Raw genomic sequence first — 22,523 nt, forward strand, 5'->3', positions numbered from 1 at the left:
ACTGGAGCCAAGATAAATCTTTCCTCCTTCAAGTTCTTTTTTTTGTTGTTGTTCAAAGTTTTTTTTTATTTGTTTAAATTCATTATACATAACAGTAGAATGCATTTTGACACATCATACATAAATTGGAGTATAACTTATCATTCTTCTGGTTGTACATGATGTAGAAAATATATGTATATATATACATATATATTAGCAAATATATATACACATTCAAAAATTGTTATTAAGGATCTTCATTGTACTAAAAATGTGCTTGTTGATTTCTCAATTGAAAGCTAAGGCAAGATTTAACTCAGGAAAAATAAAGAGCTTTGTAATTTAAGAAATGTTATCATTGTAACCTATGTGGATCATAATAGAATAATATTTACAGAATCACCTTAGTGTAAACAGCAAATAAGCTGAATCAATATAGTAGTGTAACTCCATTTGGTGCTGAGGAATAGACCACCAGTGGTATTAACAGGAGAACAGAAAGCAAGTAGCAGATGTTGTGATAGTTAAATTATCCAAACTCAGAAGGGAAAAATCAAGGTGAAAAGGGTGATTGTGTTGTCATCACTGTATTTAAACCTGCTATGGGGAATCTCCTTTCCCCACCCTTTCTCAGTCACTATCATTTAGAAAAAAAAATGTTAATTTTGACTGCTTTTGTGTATTATGCCTAGATTACTCAATTTAAACTGTTGGAGTCACGACTAGTTTATAGTTTCTGACCCCCTCAAATTCTGGCTTTCCCAGGGCAGAACTCACTAGGCTTAGAGAATTATAATGGGGAGGAGGTTGCAAAGTATGTTTTACACTTTTCCTCCAACTCTTCCCAAACCCACATATTTCCTGGCTCCTCAGAGTGGTGGGGAGCTTTAGGCAAAAGTAACAAGTTTTGTGTCAATGATGTTCTTGTAATACAGACAGTGCAATCATCTGTGTGGCAGATATCACACACCAGCTCTTTTAGGGATTACACTAGAGGATTTTTGGCGGGTCTGTGGTGATCTCCAATCTGCACAATTGCCTGCAGTGAGAAATACATCCTCTGGTGTTCTGCTGTGATTCAGCTCCTCCTCTTTTACTACTCAAATCCCTTTTACACACTTACTGTTTTGTAGAATTCCACCCAACACACATTGCTCCATCCTGGTCAGTTAGGACCTCATGATGCCTGTACCTGTTGGGCAGTAGCCATTGAGTGATTTTCCTTATGTCCTTTATTTGCATCTGTGTGGCATCTCCTGTTCCTAAGATAGATGTTTTATTTCTTTTATTTCTTCATCTACTTCCTTGTTTCCTGGAAATGCATCTCAAAGAGCTTCGTAAGAAAGGGCTCTTCAGAGTTGAATTTTTTTAAATTCTTTTTTTAGTTCTTCCATATATGAACCCTGGTTGTTAATTCAGGGAGATCCCAGATGAGAAGAGGCAATGGGGAAATGAAGAAAATACAGACACACACATAGAATAAAAGGGGGGCCAGGTGGTACAGCCAAGCACTGGAGGGGCTTGACTGACTCCAGAGCTTGCTCAGCACATTTATTATATAGGTTTCATTAAAAGGTTATTAGTGGGAAAGTGTCAGCAAAGCAGCCACCTGAAGGACCTAGGACTGGTCATCTTGTTTTGCTCAGAATTCTCTATTCCTGAGAGTTGGTGCTGAACTCAAAGCCTTGACTGATAAGAGTTTGAACTTTGGCATGGAGCCTTCTCAGGCCAGTATCACCATAGCAACTGGGGCACCTTGACCTGCACCCTCACATAGGCAGCTCCCAGCACAAATGCAGCCATGAGAGAGTCAGAGGCCATGCGTAGATTCAATTCACCACACTCCAAATCTTCCCCTTTTTTATTTTTTTCAATGTAACCAACATATGTTTATTTTGAATTGTTGGAACTGTGATCACAAAAGCTTGCAGCCGAGTATCCTTTATTTTTCTCTCTGAGTAAGGGAACCCTCATTGCTAAAAGGAAAAATGGGCAATGACCACTCTGGCTGCTTCAGGCTGAGAGAGGGCAACATGGGGCAAACAGTTTGAGTATACCCCTCAAGAATGTTTTGGTCAGTAGAAAGGTCCATGGTAAAATTTTGGTTGGGAAAGAACAGATTGTAAAGTCATCTTGGAGGTGGGTCCCTCTATGAGAGAAACAAGAAGACATGAGTGATAGAATGAGATTAATACAGAACAAATGAATATGAAGATGACAATAGAGACCAGCATTTTAAATTTTATTTTATTATTTTTTTACCAGGAGGTGTAAGAGCTAAGAAATTATCTGACTTTTGGAAAAGACTTGAAAACTTTAACTAATTGTGTTAATTATATATAACTAATTCAGTTACGCACACAAACTTTTTAAAATCACCCTTCACTTACACAGAACTTCTTGTCACTTACACAGACCTTTTTATCACTTACTCAGAACTTGTTTGTCACTCAGACGTTTTTGTCACTTACTCAGACCTTATATCTTTTTCCCTTCACAAACCTTATATCTCTTTTCAATCACAGACCTTATATATCTTTCCCTTCATAAACCCTAATCTCATTCTCATCACAAGTCTTATATCTCTTATCCTACACAAACCTTATAGATATTTCCCTTCACAGTCCTTTATGTTTCTTTCCCTCCTTTTAAATTTACATTTTGAAAACAATCTTTATGAAAATTTTGAATTTAGACAAATTTATCCATCTTAATAAGATGAAAATACTTTTATGTTTTATATGGTAATTTAATTTCACTCTTATGCTTTGTATATAAATTATACCAGATAAAATCTTAGCTCCTAGAAACCTCCTTTTAGTACTGACACAAAGGAATCTCAAGATTTTTTTCTATTTACCAATTTGTGAAAACCTATTTAATATTTAAATATATTACCTTAGCAGTTGATGTTTAGCAACACAACTTGTAAATTAATCAGATGTCTCCTTTAACAAACATTTTTATGAAGATTGATCCCATTTTTAAAAAATCTAATTAACTCATTTTTAACTGTAAAAACCAAGATATCAGAAAGATGTAGTTAACAGCATTTATCAAATTAGAATTTACTTTTTGGCTCAGATTAGAGAGGAACTAGTTAAGAAAGCAGCATGGCAGAGTGCCAGGAGGAGACAAGATAGCCAGCCATAAAAGTCCCATAAAAGTGACACTTTTTTTTTCTTTTTTTTTTTTTTTTTTGGTTTCAAACCAGTTCTCTGCAATTTACATTTTAAATGTAAGTCTAGGAAAGAGAGAGAGATCTAGCTAAGAAAGGAATAGAGATCCCTTTCTTTGGATCCTTGCTGTCCCATGTTTTACACCCAGCTATAAACTTGTACTCCTCACCTTTCTTTGCCATGCAGCCTCAGGGGCATCCCCCTTCTGAGAAATGAAGAGAAGTTCCCCTGTGTCTTGTCTCTGTTTGGTCCCTGTTCACAGGCCAACTTCCATGACAATTAATTAGGATATCAGACAGGCAGGGGCGATGGGGGAATTAAAAAAAAAGACAAACACACACAGAGAGTAAAAGGTGGGTCTAGGTGGTGCAGCCAAGCATTGATGAGGCTTGACTGAAACACCAGAGCTAGCTAAGCACATTCATTATATAGGTTTCATCAAAAGGTTATTTGTGGGAAAGTTTCAGCAAAGCAGCCATCTGAAGGACCCAGGACTGGTCATCTTGTTTTGCTAAGAATTCTCTATTCCTGGGAGTTGGTGCTGAACTCAAGGCTTTGACTGATAAGAACTCTGCACTTTGGCATGGAGCCTTCTCAGAAGAGTGTCACCATAGCAACTGGGGCACCTTGACTTGCACCTTCACACAGGCAGCTCCCAGTGCAAATGTGGCCATGAGAGAGAGGCCATGATTTGTTTCAAATCACTGTTCTTCACAGAAAGACTTTCTATTCTAGATGCTTACTTTATCAAGCAATTGGGTGAGCATGAATTCTAGGTTGAAAACCCTTTTCTATTAAAAACTTGAATGTGTTCCTCCATTACATTATCTATCAAGAACTAATCAGAAGAGGGAAAGAGAGGATTCAAGCTCTGGTTTCTTTGTTTTTAGTTTCATACCTGTTTCCGTCCAGGACTAACTAAATTTTTCACTAGAAAAGATTAGGAGAGACAAGAGGGCAGAGTAAAAGGAAGCCCGGCACAGTAGCTCCTCAGCACCAACTTACAGAACAGGAAGACTGCTCCTCAGCAAGGTGAGTAACAAAGGAACCTCACTGAAACATAATGCTGAACTTTCAAAAAACAATTCATAGAGCTACAGGAAGTCAGTAGCTGGAGCAATAATACTGTAGAGAAGAAGAAATAATATCATAGAGAAGTGCCAGCTCCGGCAGCCAGCAGAGCAGAGCAGGGAGCCTGGACAAAAGGGATACATAGCAGGTAGATAAAGAAATTAAAAATAAAGAAAAATTGACCTAGAGAAACCTGGAGTTTACAGAGGAGGGTGGATTTTAGTGGACTCAGAGTTGGTAGTGAAAGAGTATCAGTGAAAACAAATTCAAAGCAGTCACTGGGGTGAAGACTTCTATGGGGGTAGTGAGCCTCTCTGAGCATGATCCCCCTCAGGCCACCCTCCATGTTAGGGAAAGCACTGCGTGAGCGTGGAACATGCTGGCAGGTGAGAAACACATTCCAGGGGCAGCTTGTGCAGCTGCATACAGAGATAGGGGAGTGGGAACTCATAAAGAAATTTACCAGCAGCTGACTAAAATATCCCCACAGGGTTCCTGAACCAGAGACTGAAAGAGGCACAAACACAATTTTACCTTGACCGTCCAGCATTTGGATTCCAAGGGAGAAAAATCCCATAATAGCAAGCGCCCTGAAAGAACTATTGTAAAGACTCACAACTGCGGCCACAGAAGCATATTTACACTCCAGGGTGGACACCTGATACTTCCATAGAGGTGAAGGTGAAACCTGTGAAGGCTTAGTCCCTATGCCCTAAAAGTGATTTTTTTTTTTTTTTTTGGAAACCCCAGAGATCCAGAAGTCCAGCAGACATAGGAAGCTCTACATCAATAAGGTGAGTAGCGCAACACTCTCAAATACCAACTGAGAGTGTTCCAAAACCCACCTAAGTTCAAATCCCAACAACTGGAAACCAATCAAAAACTTGGCATCACTACCTTACAGCATTACACAATTCATCAGTGCTTCCCACTCCACCCAACACTGGCATATTGGAAGCTGAGAAGTGCCTGGCTGGCAGCTAGGTGAGGAACACAAGGACAGTGGCCAAACATACAGAGCTAAAGATAAAGTCTAAAAATCCATTCCTGCCACCGGATTTGACCACTGCAACAAAGACAATGCTGTATATCTCAGTAAGTTGTTTTCTTCCTCTTTTTCTTTTTTCTTATATTTTCCTCCATGTTTTCATACTTTACTTTTTAAATTTGATGGGTTTTCCCATTTCTCCAAACCATACTTTATTGTATTGTATGATTCTTCACTCTTTTACATTATGCATTATTTTGTGTGTATATGAGTATGTGTGGTTGTGCATGCCCTCATTGCAGGTGTGTGTGTGTGTGTACTCATTAATAGCTTTCTCTTCCATGTGTTCATTATTTTGCCTAGATTAGATATAGGTGTAATATTATTTCAATCTTACATTTGCTGATTAATTTACACCTGTGTTCTGGGCCCTCCTGTCTCCCCTTCTTCATTATCTCCTCCCAGTAATAGCCAATGTTTTCTTTTCCCTCATCCTGTCTTTCTATTTTACATTACTTCAGTTAAATTTCTATTCCTTCTACTTTACAGCTGACACCTGCTCCCTATCTCCTGCCTCTTCTCTGATTACCCTTTCAAACACTTCAGAGTTTCTCTTGCCTTCCTACTCTATTTTTTTCTTATATAAGAAACTGTAATCCACTAAATAATAGAAATCATATAGGTTATATAGTTCCTATCCCATTTAAGTTGTGATTATTAATATAGTGAACAACATAGTAGACACCTGCTGTCCAATGTCTGATCTAGTTCATGTTTTTTAAAATTTTTGGTACTGTTATTAAATGCTGACCCCAGGATTCCTATATAGGTGCCAATTAGGAATTAGCAAAGTAGATATTGGGCATTTATCTTAAGGCTGTACATCTGTTACTGACATTGGTGCCACTTCTGGCTTCCCCCTTCCTCTAAGAGGGACTGGAAAGAGATTGGAACACATAAAGGTCACAGAGTAGAGATCCTCACCCCACACACACTGTAGCTTCACATGAGCCTGAAGATTATGCCAACTCAAAGAACTGAGGAGACAAAAACCCAAACCAACAATCAGCATCCAAGGAGGAATAATCAGAGAGGGACCTCAGGTCCCACCTCTTGATATCTACTTATATATCATAAAGCAAAAGAAGTCCCAGGACACATAAGATAATTACACACAAAAAGACATAAAAAAAGAGAAAGGGAGTTATTGAGGCACAAGCCCAAGACCTCTCAAAATATGAAGAAACAGGCAAACAAATCTTCCCAGAGAAAGATTATAAAACACTGGTTATTAAAATGTTTAATAAACTAAAAGAATATCTAAAGAATGAATTAAGAGAGTAAATTCAGAAGATAAAGACCATGTCAATAAAGAAATAGAAACATTAAAGAGAAACCAATAAGAACTCCTAATAGTGAAAGACACAAATTTAAAATTCACCTGAAATCATCACTAATAGATTTGATTTATGTAGAAAATAGAACTTCAGCTCTTGAGAACAGAACTTCAGGCCTTGAAGACAAGGTACATGAACTTGAGTACACAGAATTGAATAAAGGGAAAAATGATAGAACATGATCAGAATATACAGAACTCTGGGACGACATGAAGAGAGCAAACATGAAAATCACTGATATAAAAATGAATGTGGAAATACAAGCTAAAGGTATTGAGAACATTTTTGATGAGATATTTACAAAAATGTTTACATATCAGAAAAGAGAGAGATATTTACATATAGGATGCTTACAGAACCCCAAATAGAACCAATAAAATGAGAAATTTTCCAAGACACATCATAATCACAATGCCTAATAGAAAATAAGAAAAGAAGGTTTAAAAACTGCAAGAGAAGCATCAGGTCACATTTAGAAGCAAGCAATTAAAACTCACATCTAATTTTTGAATTCAGATTCTAAAATCAAGGAGGGCCTCAATTAAGATATTTCAAGCTCCAAGTTTACTATACCCAGCAAAGCTCACTTTCAAATTTGAAGAGGTAATTATTACTTTCCATGAAAAAATAAACTAAAAGAATTCATGATCAGAAAACCAGCACAACAAAGAATACTCAAAGATAAACTGCACACAGAGAAACAAACAAACAAACAAAAAATCCCAAATACATGAAGATCAATAGAAATCTACTAAGTGAGAATCAAGACAATATTAAATATTAAAAACAGTAAAATGGCAGAAAACCACAAGCACATATCCATACTAACACCAAATTAAATGACATAGTTTAGTAGAATGAATCAAAAAACAAGATGCTGTTTACAAGAGACTCATCTTATAGGCAGATATATTCATGAACTGAAGGTAAAAGGTTGGAAAAAAAATATTCCACACAAATGGTCTTCAAAAAAGAGCAGGAGCAGTTATTCTCATATCTGACAAAGCAGATTTCAAGAAAAAAATTAATCAGAAAAGAAAAAGAAGGCTACCAAATCCTGGTAAAGTGAACAATACAGCAAGAAGATATCATGTACTAAATATTTATGCCTCAAATGTCAGAACACCCAGTTACATGAAAAAGATACTCCATGACATGGAATCTCAGATAGACCCAAACACAGTAGGGTGATTTCAACCTTCTCTTATCACCAATAGACATAGGTCTCCAAAACATAAAACCAATATTTGTCACCTAAATAATACTACAAATCAATGTACTTACATAATATTTCACCACAAAATAGCTGAATTTGGCTTCCCAGCAGCTGACGGAACTTTTTCCAAAATAAAACATATTCTAGGTCACAAAGTAAATCTTAGTAAATACAAAACAAAAACAATATAATTCCTCACATTCTATCAGATCATGAAGGAATGAAAGTAAAAATCCACAGAAAGAAATATACTATAAACTACATAAACATATGGAAATTGAATAATACACTTGAAGAATAGATCAAAGAACAAATCAAGTAGAATTCAAGAAATTCTTAGAAATGAATGAGAACAGAGATACAATATATTGAAACATTGGGGACAATATAAAAGCAGTTCTAGGAGGAAAATTTATAGCACTTAGTCACTGCATTAAAGAGAGAGAGAGAGAGAGAGAGAGAGAGATCCCAAATAGTTGAGCTTATACTCCACCTCAAGGTCTTAGATAAGAAGAACTAACTTAATTTCAAAACCAGGGGAAGACAGGAAATAATTAACATCAGAGCTGAGATTCATTAAATGGAGAATAAAAATAAAATACACATGATTAATGCAATGAAAAGTTGGTTCTTTTATAAGATAAATGAGATTGATAAACCCTTCACCAAACTAACATAAAGAGAAGACCCAAATCAATAAAATTAGAAATGAAAAAGAAGATATCAACATAGACCATTCTGAAATCCAGAGGATCGTCAGAAACTATTTTGAAAATTTAACTCCAGACCAGGCATGGCAGCACATGCCTATAATGACAGCCACTCAGGAGGCTAAGGCAGGAAGATCGCAAGTTCAAAACCAGCGTCAGCAAAAAGCAAGTTGCTGGCAACTCAGTGAGACCCTGTCTCAAATAAAATACAAAATAGGGTTGGGGATGTGGCTTAGTCATTGAATGACCCTGAGTTAAATCCCAGTTAAATTAACATCAATACTTCTCAAATTATTCCATAAACTAGAAAAGGAGAGAATTCTTCCAATGTATCTATATATGCACACACACGTATTCCAATAAATGAGAAAATCCAGAAGACACTAAAACATTTCTAGACACATATGATCTGCCTACATTGAACCAGGAAGAGATTAAAAAACCCAAACAGATCAATTTCAAGCAATGATATTGAAACAGCAATTAAAAGCCTTCCAACCAAACCAAACCAAACCAAACCAAAACCCAGGAACACATTTGATTCCTCCTAGACCTTTAAAGAAGAACTAACAATCAGTCTTTCTCACATCATTCCATGAAATTAAAAGGGAGAAAACACTCCCAAATTCATTCTATGAATTGAGTATAACCCTGTCACCAAAACAAAGATGTTTGAAGGAAAGAAAACTACAGACCAATGTCCCTAATGAACATATATGAAAAGGTCTATAATAAAACATTAGGAAACTGCATTCAAAAACACAACAAGGAAATAATACATCATGATGAAGTGTATTTTATTCCAGGGTACAAGTTTGGTTCAATATATGCAAAGCAATAAATGTAATTCACTACTTACAGAATTAAGGACAAGAATCATATCATCATCTCAATAGACACAGAAAAGTTTTTCTGACAAAATCCAGTATCCATTCATGTTAAAAATGCTGGAGAAGCTGGGAATGAAAGGAACTGACCTCAACATTACAAAGGCTATTTATGACAAATACAAATTCAACATTATAATGAATGGAGAAAAACTAAAAGCATTTCCTCTAAAATCAGGAACAAGATAAGGCTGTCCTCTCTCATCACTCCTATTCAGTATAGTCCTCAAGATATTAGTCAGAGCAATCAACCAAGAGAAGGAAATCAAAAGGATACTAATAAGAAAAGAAGAGGTGAAACTATATCGGTTTTGCTGATGACATGGTCCTATGTCTAAAAGACTCCCCCCAAAAACCAAAGAAACAAAAACTCCACCAGAAGACGCCTGGAGCTTATAAATGAGTTTGGCAAAGAAGCAGTATACACGATTTACACATATAAATCAATAACTTTCCTATATTCCAACAGTGATTCAGCTGAGGAAGAAATCAAGAAAACTGTCTCATTCATAATAAACTGAAAGAAACAAACAAAATACCTTCAGAATTAATCTAATCAAGGAGGTTAAAAAGCCACACAAAGAAAATTGTGCAAAACTATATGCTAAACACAAGGCCAACATCATTTTAAATAGAGAAAAATTTCTTTAAGAAATTAGAGAAGATCTCAGAGGATAGAAAACCACCCCCATGTTCTTGGATAGGCAGGAATTATATTGTCAAAATGGTCATACTACTAAAGGCAATATACAGATTCAATGTAATCCTCATCAAAATATCAAGGAAATTCTTCACAAAATTAGGAATAACAAGCCTTAAACTCCTTTGGAAGAATAATAGACCCAGAATAGCCAAAGCAATACTGAACAAGAAAAGCAATGAAAGAGGCATCATGATTCCTGATCTGAAACCATACTACATAGCTATGGTATAAAAGTAGCATGGTACTGGCATCAAAATAGACATGAAAACCAGTGGGGGAAAAAAAACACACAGAGAAAAACCAACATACTTACTGGGATAAGACTCTTGATGAGAGTGCCAAAAATATATTTTGAAGAAAATACAGCCTTTTAACATTTATCTTAATTAGTTATACATGACTGTAGAATGCATTTTGACATATCATACATAAATGAAGTATAACTTCTCATTCTTCTGGTTATACATGGTATAGAGTTACACAGGTTGTGTAATCACATATGCATATAGGATAATAATGTCTGATTCACTCTACTATCAATCCTATCCCCATATCCCCTTCCCTTCCCTCACTCCCCTCTGTCTAATCCCAAGTACCTCTATTCTTCCCCTGCTTATTGTGAATTAACTTCTGCATATCAGAGAAAACATTTGGCTTTTGGTTCTTTGTGATTGGATTATTTTGATTAGCATAATATTCACTAGTTCCATTTATTTACTGGAAAATGCCATAATTTCATTCTTCATTATGGCTGAGTAATATCCCCTTGTGTATATATACAATTTCTTTATCCATTCATCTGTTGAAAGTCACCTCTGTTGGTTCCATAGCTTAGCTATTGTTAATTGAGCTGCTATAAACATTGATGTGGCTGCATCACTGTAGTATGCTGATAATAAATCCTTTAAGTATAAAACTAGGAGTGAGATAAATAGATCAATAGTGCCTAGGACAAGAAAACTTCTCAGCTAAGTTCTACAAGACTTTCAAAGAAGAATGAACACCAATACTTCTCAAATTATTCCATGAACTAGAAAAGAAGGGAACTCTTCCAAACTTATTCTATGAAGCTAGTATCATGCCGATATAAAAACCAAACAATGACACATCAAGTAAAGAAAACTTCAGACCAATATCCCTGATGAACATAGATGCAAACATTCTCAATAAAATTCTGGCAAATCACATACAAAAACATATTAAAAAGATAATGCATCCTGGTCAAGTAGGGTTCATTCCAGGTATGCAAGATTGTTTCAACATATGGAAATTAATAAGTGTTTGTTCATCACATCAATAGAATTAAAGACAAGAATCATATGATCATATCAATGGATGCAGTAAAAGCATTGACAAAATACAGCACTTGTCATGTTCAAAACACTGGAAAAACTAGGGAAACATACCTCAACATTGTAGAAGCTATATATGCTAAACTCAAGGCCAACATCATTCTAAATGGTGAAAAATTGAAAGTAAAGTTTGAATGTTTTCTCTGATATGCAGATGTTAATTCCTCTAATTACAAAACCAAAGAAGGATGACCTCTTTCACCACTTTTATTCAACATCATCCTTGAAACTCTAGCCAGAGCAATTAGACAGAAGATAGAAATAAATTAAAGGGATAAAAATGGGAAAAGAAGAACTCAAACTATCACTATTTGCCTACAGCATGATTCTATATTTAGAAGATCCTAAAAATTCCACCAGAAAACTTCTAGAACTAATAAATGAATTCATCTTATTAGCAGCATGTAAAATTAACACCCATATATCAAATTTGTTTCTATATATCAGTGATGAATCCACTGAATGAGAAATTAGGAAAATTACCCCATTCACAGTATCCTCAAAAAAAAAAAAAGAATAACTTAAGAATCAATGTGACAAAAGAGGTGAAAGAGCTCGACAATAAAAACTATAGTACAATAAAGAATAAAGTTGAAGAGTACCTTAGAAGATGAAAAGATCTCCTATGTCTTTGGGTAGGCAGAATTAACATTGTTAAAATGGCCATAATACCAAAAGTGTTACACAGATTTAATGCACTTTCAATTAAATCCCAGTGACATTCTTTATAGAAATAGAAGAGGCAATCATGAAATTCATTTGGAAAAATAAGAGGCCCAGAATAGCCAAACCAATCCTTAGCAAGAAAAGTGAAGCAGGAGGCATCATAATAGCAGACCATAAATTATACTACAGAGCCATAGTAACAAAGACCATCTTTTTAACAAACGGTGCAGGGAAAACTGCATAGTTACATCTAGAAAAATGAAACTAGACACCTCTCTCTTGCACAAAAGACAAATCCAAATGGTCCAAAGACTCAAGAACTAGACTAAAAAACTTGCAACTGCTAGAGGTAAATATTGGGTCAACACTCCATCATATTGGTTCTGGATTTCCTTAACAAGAGCCCCAAAGTGTGGGAAATAAAACCAAGAATCAATAATTGGGATGCAATGAAATTAGAAAGTTTCTGCAGAGCAAAGGTAATGATTGAGAGAATGAAGAGAGAACATCTAGAATGGGAGAAAATCTTTGCCAGCTACTCCTCTGCTAAGATATTCAGAATATATAAAGAAATAAAATCACCAAAAACCAAATTTTCCAATAAATAAATGGGCAAATGAACTAAATAAATAAAGTGGGTTACTGAGGATGTGCTTTGGGGATTGTGGTGAACCGAGCAGCTTTCCTCTGCCATACCCTTCCTCCAAAAAGTTCTGTCTCATCTCAGGCCCAGAGCAATGATGTCAGCCAGTTATGGCTTGGACCTCTGAAACCATGAGCCCCAAGTCAAACTTTTCCTTCTCTAAGTTGCTCTCATCAGGAATTTTGGTCACAGAAATAAAAAGGAGACTGACACAGTCAACATCGGCTTCATTTTTCACCAAAGGAAATATTAGATACAAGGAAATACAAACACCTTAGGTATATTGTTTAATTGTTTTGAAGATTTCTCTGCTCACTTATCAACACCCCTGTCAAGGTTCAGAACCTTTCTATTACCCCTAGAAAGTTACTTTGAGCTCTCTTCAAGTCAACTCCAATCCACATTGGTGACCAAGATTCAGATTTTATCACCATACATTAATTGTTTGATAGTCTTGCTCTCTTGTCAATTTGTGTAGGTAAAAAAAACAAAACAAACAAACAAACAAAAAAAAAAAAACAGTAAAGCCATTTTTCCTGCCTGAGGCAGGAAACATCTATTCAAATCGGAGCAGAGGTTCTCTGTCTCCATTTATCCCAATCCTGCTAGCCCTGTAGGGTATATCAACCAATGTTTTCCGTTTCCTTTTCTTCCTTCCCCACTCTAGGTTAAGACAAATGGAGGATGAAAAAAGAATTGATGTAGGAACGATTTTAATTTGTGTAGGAAGAGGAAAGTCCCTGGATGCAGATGAGCCTAAAATAGAAGTAATATTATTAGAAATAGAGTTAGGGTTAAACTAAAGGATAATGAGAGATCTGATATTTCCTCAACTTAATATCATTTATTTTGTGGTATGTACAATACTTATTTGTTTTCTTCTTAATATAATTGATATTATTGTTATTGAATAGTATTCCAATTTATGATAATTCCACACATTGTCCACATTCCTGCCGAGGGACAATTAGACTGTTTTCAGTTTTGAATTTCTATTGACAAAAGTCATCATAATCCTTCATGTACAGCATTTTTGTTTATCAAAATATATTTTTATTTCTATTTGATAAATATCTAAGGAAGAAGAAATTAAAATATACAGCAAATAAATGTTCAGCTTCCTAAGGATCCTGGCATTTCCTAAAAGGGTCATGGCCTTTACCCCCTCACCATCAATATGAGTGGCCAGGCTGCTCCACAGCTCTGTAGTATTTGGTATCATCAGGTGTGTTCCTTGTTTTCTTCCTGGCTTGATGTGGTGTATCCTTGTGATTTAATGTGCAAAATTCTCCCTGATGACTTCTGAGAATGGGTATGTTCTAATGTGCTTATTAGCTGCTTACATGTTTTCTTTATTGAATTGTGTGTGTGTGTGTGTGTGTGTGTGTGTATATATATATATATATATATATATATATATGTATATATATTGCTATTTTTCTTTGGTAATAGAGATATAAGAGTTCATTTTCTGAACTCAAAACCATTGTCCAATATAGTGGTGCTTGGCAGATCCTGGCTTATCAATTTAGCTTTTTTTCCAATGATTTTTGAAAAGAATCTTGGACTTTTCTCCTTGAGCCACTCCTTGTATAGCTGACTAATTACAGTCTGCTTCCCATCCCTCAGAGTAAGATGGATGGGGCAAGATTTACCAGAATTGTTTTGAATAGGAAAAAAAAAAGATTTGTAATTATCGGAAAAAGAGAAAATGTATGCTAAATAGACAAAAACAAGCAATTATTACTTCTGTTTGAGGATATCAAGAAGTTAAACTAAATAATCATATTTGAGTACTTCTTTTTCTATGATTATCACAGTCCACCATAATTAATACCCCCATGCCTCCTCCCTTCCCCTCCCACCCCTCTGCCCTATCTATTCCTCCCATGTTCCCACTGCCTATTCCACTATGAATCCACCTCCTTATATCAAAGAAAACATTCGGCCTTTGGTTTTTTGGGATTGGCTAACTTCACTTAGCATTATGTTCTCTAACTACATCCTGTAAATGCCATGATTTTATTCTCTTTTATTGCCGAGTAATAGTCCATTGTGTATATATGCCACATTTTTTTAATCCATTCATCTATTGAAGGGCATCTAGGTTGGTTCTATAGTTTAGCTATTGTGAATTGTGCTGCCATAAACATTGATGTGGCTGTGTCCCTGTAGTATGCTGTTTTTAAGTCCTTTGGGTATAGATCGAGGAGAGGGATGGTTGGGTCAAGTGGTGGTTCCATTCACAATTTTCCAAGAAATCTCCATATTGCTTTCCATATTGGCTGCACCAATTTGTAGTCCTATGAGTTTACCTTTTTCCCCACATCCTCGCCAACACTCATTTTTGTTTATATTCATAATAGCTGCCTTTCTTACTGAAATGAGATGAAATCTTAGAGTGGTTTTGATTTGCATTTCTATAATTGCTAGTGATGATGAACATTTTTTCATGTATTTGTTGAATGATTATGTATCATCTTCTGAGAAGTGTCTCTTCGTGCTCTTGGCCCATTTATTGATTGGGTTATTTGTTTTTCTGGTGTTTCGCTTTTTGAGATCTTTATATACCCTAGAAATTAGTGCTCTATCTGATGTGTGAGGGGTAAAGATTTGCTCCCAAGATGTAGGTTCTCTATTCACCTCACAGATTATTTCTTTTGCTGAGAAGAAACTGTTTAGTTTGAGTCCATCCTGTTTATTGATTCTTGATTTTAATTCTTGCATCACAGGAGTCTTATTGAGGAAGTTGGGGCCTAATGATGCAGATTAGGGCCTATTTTTTCTTCTATTAGACACAGGGTCTCTGCTTGTATTCTTAAACCCTTGATTCATTTTGAGTTGAGTTTTGTGAATGGTGAGAGATAGGGGTTTAATCTCATGTTATTGCATATGGATTTCCAGTTTTCCCAGCACTATTTGTTGAAGAGGCTATCTTTTCTCTAATGCATGTTCTTGACACCTTTGTCTTGACTACATCTTTTTAAAAGAAATCTTATTCTAAAAAGTTTTTCATCTGTTCTTTTCCTTTTCTCCCAGAGCAAGAAGACATCAGGTTTCTTCCTGCAAAGGCAAAATGAATCCACAGAGTTTATCTGAATACACTGGAACCATTTTGTGTTAGTCTTGTCACAACTTCTGACAGGTGTGCTAGCACATGAAACAGTGTGTATTGTTTCAACTTTTCGATAATGTTTCTTAAACCCTAATGATAGTGGCACAAATGCAATATCATGTCATAATCAGTTCTAGGCTGGATTTTGATAGTTTATGATGTAGTTTCTCTGAAAGAATTGTTAGATCAAATAATTGGCATTCTGTTATCTGCAAGTATGCTTCATTTTAATAGTGATTAAAAAAGTCCATTTAGCTGATTTGTAAGCCTTGTAAGAGCTTGCTATTAGAAACTACTAGAAACTCATCAGTTCTTTCGAGAAGGGCATTTTATATGAGTAAAGGGTGAAGAGAGTTTAAATCTTTTTGAAGTTATATTTTAGTCTCCAGTGCAAATCATATATAAATTAAGTCCAACATTACCTCAAGGTTAAGCAAGCTTGTTTTCCCATCACCTCTTGATCTCTGGACAAAATGGCTATGCATTTTGTGCATAATTGTGCCAACACAATATATCACTGCCCTCATGCTAATCTAAGGGTTATCTTCTAATACTATTGCTTTGCAAAGACATAACAGAAAATGAAACATTATGTATTCAATAATCAACTCTGCTTTGTTCTAAGAACTCGCCTTTCTAATTTCAGAGTCAGGGTCTGAGAGTCACAGAAGAAATTGGACACCGATTTCCAGAGGGGACATTAAACAATCCATTCTCCTTTGCTAGCATTTAGCTCAGAGATTCCATTATGCTTTTTGCACCTGTAGAGTTATTTCACCTTAGCTCCTTCCTACTCTGGAACACACTACGATTAAGCAGAATTTTCTGGAACACTAATTTCTCTTACGGCCATTAGCATTTCTTTTTTTAACCTCTCCCTTGCTTCTTGCTTGGCCTCAGCATCTGCTTGCTGCCCTTTTGAACCCTTTCCCAGTAACACATTATATTACATGTTTTTTTTTTTTTTGCTTCTCCTTTGTTGTTAAAAAAAATCTCCTCATTCACATTGTCTAAGTACTTTTCTAAATATTAAAAGGGAGTGGAAGATATTTTTTCAAAGAGATGTTATCAAGGTGAATAGTTATCATCACATAAGCTTGCTCTCGCTCTGTCTCTTCCAGTAAATTCTGCAGTAGGTTTCACAGATTGTGACATTCATATGTAGCAAATAGAGAACTTTACACATTTATAAGACCTAATTCTATTTACCTTTTAAGAGAAAGTAAAACAAAGGGACTCCTTGGTCATGAGTCTCAATGCAAGGGCTCTTTCAAGGTTGAAGAGCAGAGAAAGCAGATTCTCAGCATCTCTTGGCATCCACCAGGACTACTACTGGCTCTCCTGCTTTCTGTGTTAGGGTCCCTGTCCTAGAGAGTCTGACACAAAGATCCCAAAGCTAGCCCTCCCAGTGTTCTTTCTTCTTTGACATTCTGGGTATCCTAGGCTTTGCCATGGGCAAGGTACTCTTGCTCTGTTCCTTTTCTATTCACTATTGCTTTCCTGTGCCTGTAGCTTTTAGTCAACACAATAGACTAGGTGTCAAGAATATAACAGGAAGTGTTTTCACTTATTCATAAAACTGTATTTTCACTTATTCTTATATGGAGGCATTTATATTATCTTACTTCTGAACTTGATCGTGTGTCTATTGTGTTCAATTACAGACATAAGAAGCCAGAGGAGCAGTTTAAGGCTATCTAGACGTTTCCCATGAAACCTTTTTTTAGGACACATATATTTCACGGAAATGTGAAATTCACTCAGGAGGCTACTTGGTTTCCAGCCTCGAATTCCTAATGTTCTGAACACTGCTCGGCTACCCTTTAGGATGATTGCCAGTTGAACCTACATTCTGTGGCCATTGCTTCACAAAGTACATCAGGCTGTGAAACAAGCTCTTAAGGCAAAGCAGTTTTTCAAGCTACATTATGGTGCTTTTAAAGGGAATAAAATCCTTAATGAGAAAATGAGTCTCCTGAAGCTACTGGCTCCAAGGTCAGTTCTGTACACTTGCCCTCTTGTTTGGCAGAAAATCTGTTAGTGGAAAGTTCTGGAGCCCATTCCACAGAAGGCCCAGGATAAAATAGGATGTTAGGTGATTCTCTGGAGCTTCAGTAGGGCAACTTTATAATTCTCTGACAGATTTCCTCTGAAGTTGTTTCTGCAGAGCAATACCCGGGTCACCCCGCATCTCCCTCTGTCTCATACCAACCATGGGAGGAGAAACTGGGTTGCTAAGGAGCCATTTGTAATAACACCTCATGGAGCTAACACTTGTCAACTAATAACAGTTTAGTGGGAATAAACTTTTCAGAATCTTCCCTAGTTGACTAATACATTGTCAGCTTCTCAAGGGCTTGGGTCCCATTTCTATTTCTCTTTATTTCTATTCACATGTAGCACAGTGCTAAATCAATGTTTTTGGAGTGTCAGTTGAGGTCAGCCTACTCTACCATATTGCTCTCAGCTGACTCCTATGGATTGGGAGTGACAAGGAGTCAGTTGCTGTGACTTGTTGCTTGAGTTTGTCCTGCAAGCAGTGCAAGGAGACAACAGCTTTTACAGAAGACCTGGAGGGGGATAGAACATATCTGGATCTCCGTGAGTGATATTAGGTGGGAAGGGAGAAAGTGCTGCTTTAGATTCAGAATCATTTACCAAATGCTAAGATGGGCATTGTGAATATTGCTGAAAAAAAGGATAATGGGAAAGCTCTTAAACTACTGCATATGAGACTTTTGGAGTCTCCATAGGTGGTCTCCATTAGTTGGCGGTGTAATTTAGGTGTGACTGCCCCTCCTCTAGGGGAGTCTTTAAGTGGAGCTGTGGTAATAGCGAATGGAAATCAGGATTGGTATCATTTTGCTCATTCCAACCTCCTAAGCACCCACATTTAAGACTTCTTGGTAAGCTACGATGAATACTTCTTCAGCAGTATGAGAAATGGATATGACACTAAAATGTAATTACATTTAATTTATGGAATGAAGAATAACAACACCCTGTAAACTAGGACAAGTAAGAGAAAGGGAAAATCTCATCAGGTTTGCTAAGCCTCTTTCCTCTCCACCTCTTTAGCATTAACTGAGGCTCACTGTAATATGCATTATAAGAAGATGGATTCACTGGAGTGGTTCTTTGTTATTCTACCTTCACCCAGAAATGTAATTAAGAAGCAAATCATATTACCTTGATGACAGAGACAAAGTATGTCAGAAATGACATTATTACTGCAAAATTATGGAAAACATAGACTCCATTCCACTTCTAATTTATCACAATAGTGATAAAAGGTCTAACTGCTCCTCACAGTGAAATTGAATGAGAGTTATCAGCATGTGTTACTTATGAGCAAAAATAATTTCTTTTCACCCTTATGGAATTAAGGATATAATTCATGGTGTATTTTTGTAGCTTTTAGGGTATATAAATAGTGACAACACTTAGTATTCAATTTTGAAGAACTTTTTCTCTCAAGCCCTTATTGGCCCAGGAATTCACAAGGTTAACTTATAATTCATCAAGGTGGTAAGTAGTGTTCTTGATTAAGAAAATGAGCCACAAAGAATTCAAAGGTTTATGTAGTTAATGCAATTCAAGTTTATGTAGCTTTTTCCCAGGAGGGGAAACTTACCACCCACTTAATTTCACATGCCTCCTCACCTAGCCTCAGACCGAATAAAATCATTGGTTGATATCTTCTCACTCGGATGAGGATGAGATCTGTGGTCAGCTGTGCACAGACCCACTGGGTGCCATCTGCCTGGAAGAGACTTCAAATACATACTTAACTCTTTGTATGTTGCTTTTTTTTCTGTTCAGAGTTCTATATATCTCTCCCATGCTCAATCATTTGGAAACCAACCACAAATTCTAGCAGTGACCCTCTGATCAGCTGAGGGAAATTTATGATACATCTCTTTTTAGGGTTGTTTTTTTTTTTATCTCATTAGAAGGACTTGGATCATTTTAGGAGATCATTCTCAGCTCAGATCCTGGTGTCCCATGAGGTCTCTTCCTCTTTAAAGACTTTCCAATATCCTTCTTGCTTCTAACCCTTGCCCAAGTCCTTTGGTGCAGTGATTTAGCTCCTCTAGGGTCTTTGCCACCTAAGAGGAAATGGAAGAACCTTTTCTAGGTCAAGAACAAGAACAAAGGCTCAGAACTTATATCAAGAATAGCACTAGTAAGTTTTAGCTAGCCCTGTGGTCCTGGAAAAAATACCAAGTTAAAGAAATCCTCCCATCCTTTGTGTTCCAGGAAATATGTTCTGCAGAGCACCTCTTTTCCCCACTTGACTTATGCACCAATCACAGATGCTCCCTGGTTTACCTGTGACAAGGCCAGGCACAGTCCTTCCACATTTCCATTCTTTGACTTGTAAATGGTTAGTTAAATGGTTTACCTGCATTGATTAATCAGAACAAAGTTTCTGTTAAGCAAATATGTCAAATCTCTTTCCTTTCTCAGACCTCTGAGCTTCAATGCACCCTCAGCCTGAGCCAGCATGGAACCCATCCATAAGGGCCCCTGCAAAGAATAGGTTGGCCTCAGCCTAAATCGTTCTCTGCTCTATCCCACTTCACCCTTTATTCCACTTTCTCTAACCTGATTGATTTAGCCTTGTTTTCTTCTCTCTCTCTCTTTTTTTTTTTAAACAACAATGACATCGAAACTCTTTCTTTTATAAGAAAAGCTCTTTTGGCTTAACTTTTAAGACTTTTGCAGATCTCACGATCAGAGCTTTCTCCCCATTGCAACAGTCCTTTTCCCCTCTCTTTCCACTTATTGGTATCTTAGGCCAAATTAAATGCTTAGACATTTCTTCCCCAAGTCAATCAGTCTCAGTTTCTACCTGTCCCTCTGCTTACCCCTCCTTATCCATCGTCCCTACCCTCTCTCTCAGACTCACATCTCCAAAAGGATTCCAATATGGCTGTTTACATTTCTCTAATGTGAGAACAGGTAGGGCGATTGGATAGTTATAAAGTAGTTTGCCACTGAAAAGAAAATCTTCCATTATATCTGAATTTCTATCTACTTTTGATCTTCCCTCAAATTGTTTGGCAATCTCACACTCCTCACTGAAACCTCTGTTTTATGTAGATGTGTCTTTTAAAACCCGTTTTGGGGCTTGGGATGTAGCTCAGTGGTAGTATGCTGGCCTAGTGTGCATAAGGCCCTGGGTTTGATCTCCAGCACAACAAAAATAAATAAATAAGACTCATTGATAAGACCAAAGAAAAAGGCTCAAAGGAAAAACAATCGTAGGAAATACAAGTAACCCTTGATTTAATTGTTTCTTTTTCCTATCAGTAGACAGAGAATGACTTTGCCACAAAAATGTCAAACTGTCATATTTGACTGAATAAATTCTGAAGATTTTAGATAGAATAAATAAGGCATTTTGTGTGTGTGTGTGTGTGTGTGTGTATGTGTGTTCTTACAAGGAAGGATTCATTCATGTGTTTTAAGCTAAAAATAGTATGTTTTTCTTCGCATCCGTTACTAGCCAGGATCTATATAGATTTACAAGGTTTAAGGCTTTTCAAATTAAATTTGAAGGACCACTATTCTTTCCTATCAGAGTAAAACTCATTCTAAATCCTAATAAATCTATTTCTTTAATATGCCACTTGAAGTATAATAGTGCAAACAAAAACACATAATGGGTTCCTCTTGAGAGAAAGGAAAATGTATTCGCTCCTGATGAAAGATCTTTTGATAATTCACTCTTGGCTTCACCACTTGATTTATATCATCTTCCCACATTAATTTGTTTTTAATTTTTTTCCTGCCTTCTAAGGTTTTTCTCATTTCAGTGACACATACGTGACAGATGAGGTTGATGAACTGCAGAAGTAAAGATTCTAACTCAGATGAAAAGCTTAAATTATTCACAGTTCCATAGAATCCATGCAGGAAACTGAGTAACCTGCATATCCAAGGGGTGGATGATAGCATTTTAGAAACAAGTGATGAAATAAACAACAACAACAATAAAATATTTAAACATAGTATATTTATTTAGTCAATATTAATGACTCGCTGGAGTATACTTTTTCCCAATCTTTAATCAATTTAATTTCACACTCTAGAAGTAATAGTGGAGCTATGGAAACCACTCTTCATTGTATAGATTTTAATTTCAAAAATATGTTCCTTTTATAAGTCTGATTTTCATTAAAAATGTAAATAATTTATTTAACTTATTTATCTATCTTCTGCTAAGGAGAGAATCAGAATAAATGACAATACCTCAAGGAAAACTCATTTTTTTTATAAAATGATACTACCTTCAGAGATACAGCTCATGAACATTTATAATAGGGAAGCTCAACTATGTTGGTCCTATTGTTTTTGACCAGTGATGTTAGAAACTACATATTGGATCATTTTTCTTTATCTTGGGTATTTTTATTTTACAGATTTCCTCTATTATCCTTTCATGTCAACCTACAGCCTTTGCAAAGAAGACTGATTTTAGGATATGACCCAAGCTAGAATCTTGGCATTCTAACTTTGCTTCCTAGAGTAAGTGTCATGGTTTCTTATCTATGAAAGGAGAGGAAATGGTATCATGTATTTAAATAACCTGATGTTGGTGAATCTCA

The 22,523-nt window shown here is 36.2% G+C and overlaps 1 long non-coding RNA gene across 1 annotated transcript; it reads left to right on the forward strand.

Moving 5' to 3' along the window:
- Positions 1-307: 307 nt before the first annotated feature.
- On the forward strand, positions 308-22,523 carry LOC144376458 (uncharacterized). Its single transcript, XR_013436961.1, has 4 exons — positions 308-4,193; positions 4,723-5,026; positions 5,137-5,327; positions 22,338-22,523. It is a non-coding gene; the product is annotated as an uncharacterized LOC144376458 (long non-coding RNA).

This window comes from Ictidomys tridecemlineatus, chromosome 3, assembly GCF_052094955.1.
Source record: "Ictidomys tridecemlineatus isolate mIctTri1 chromosome 3, mIctTri1.hap1, whole genome shotgun sequence".
Taxonomy (NCBI): Eukaryota; Metazoa; Chordata; class Mammalia; order Rodentia; family Sciuridae; genus Ictidomys; species Ictidomys tridecemlineatus.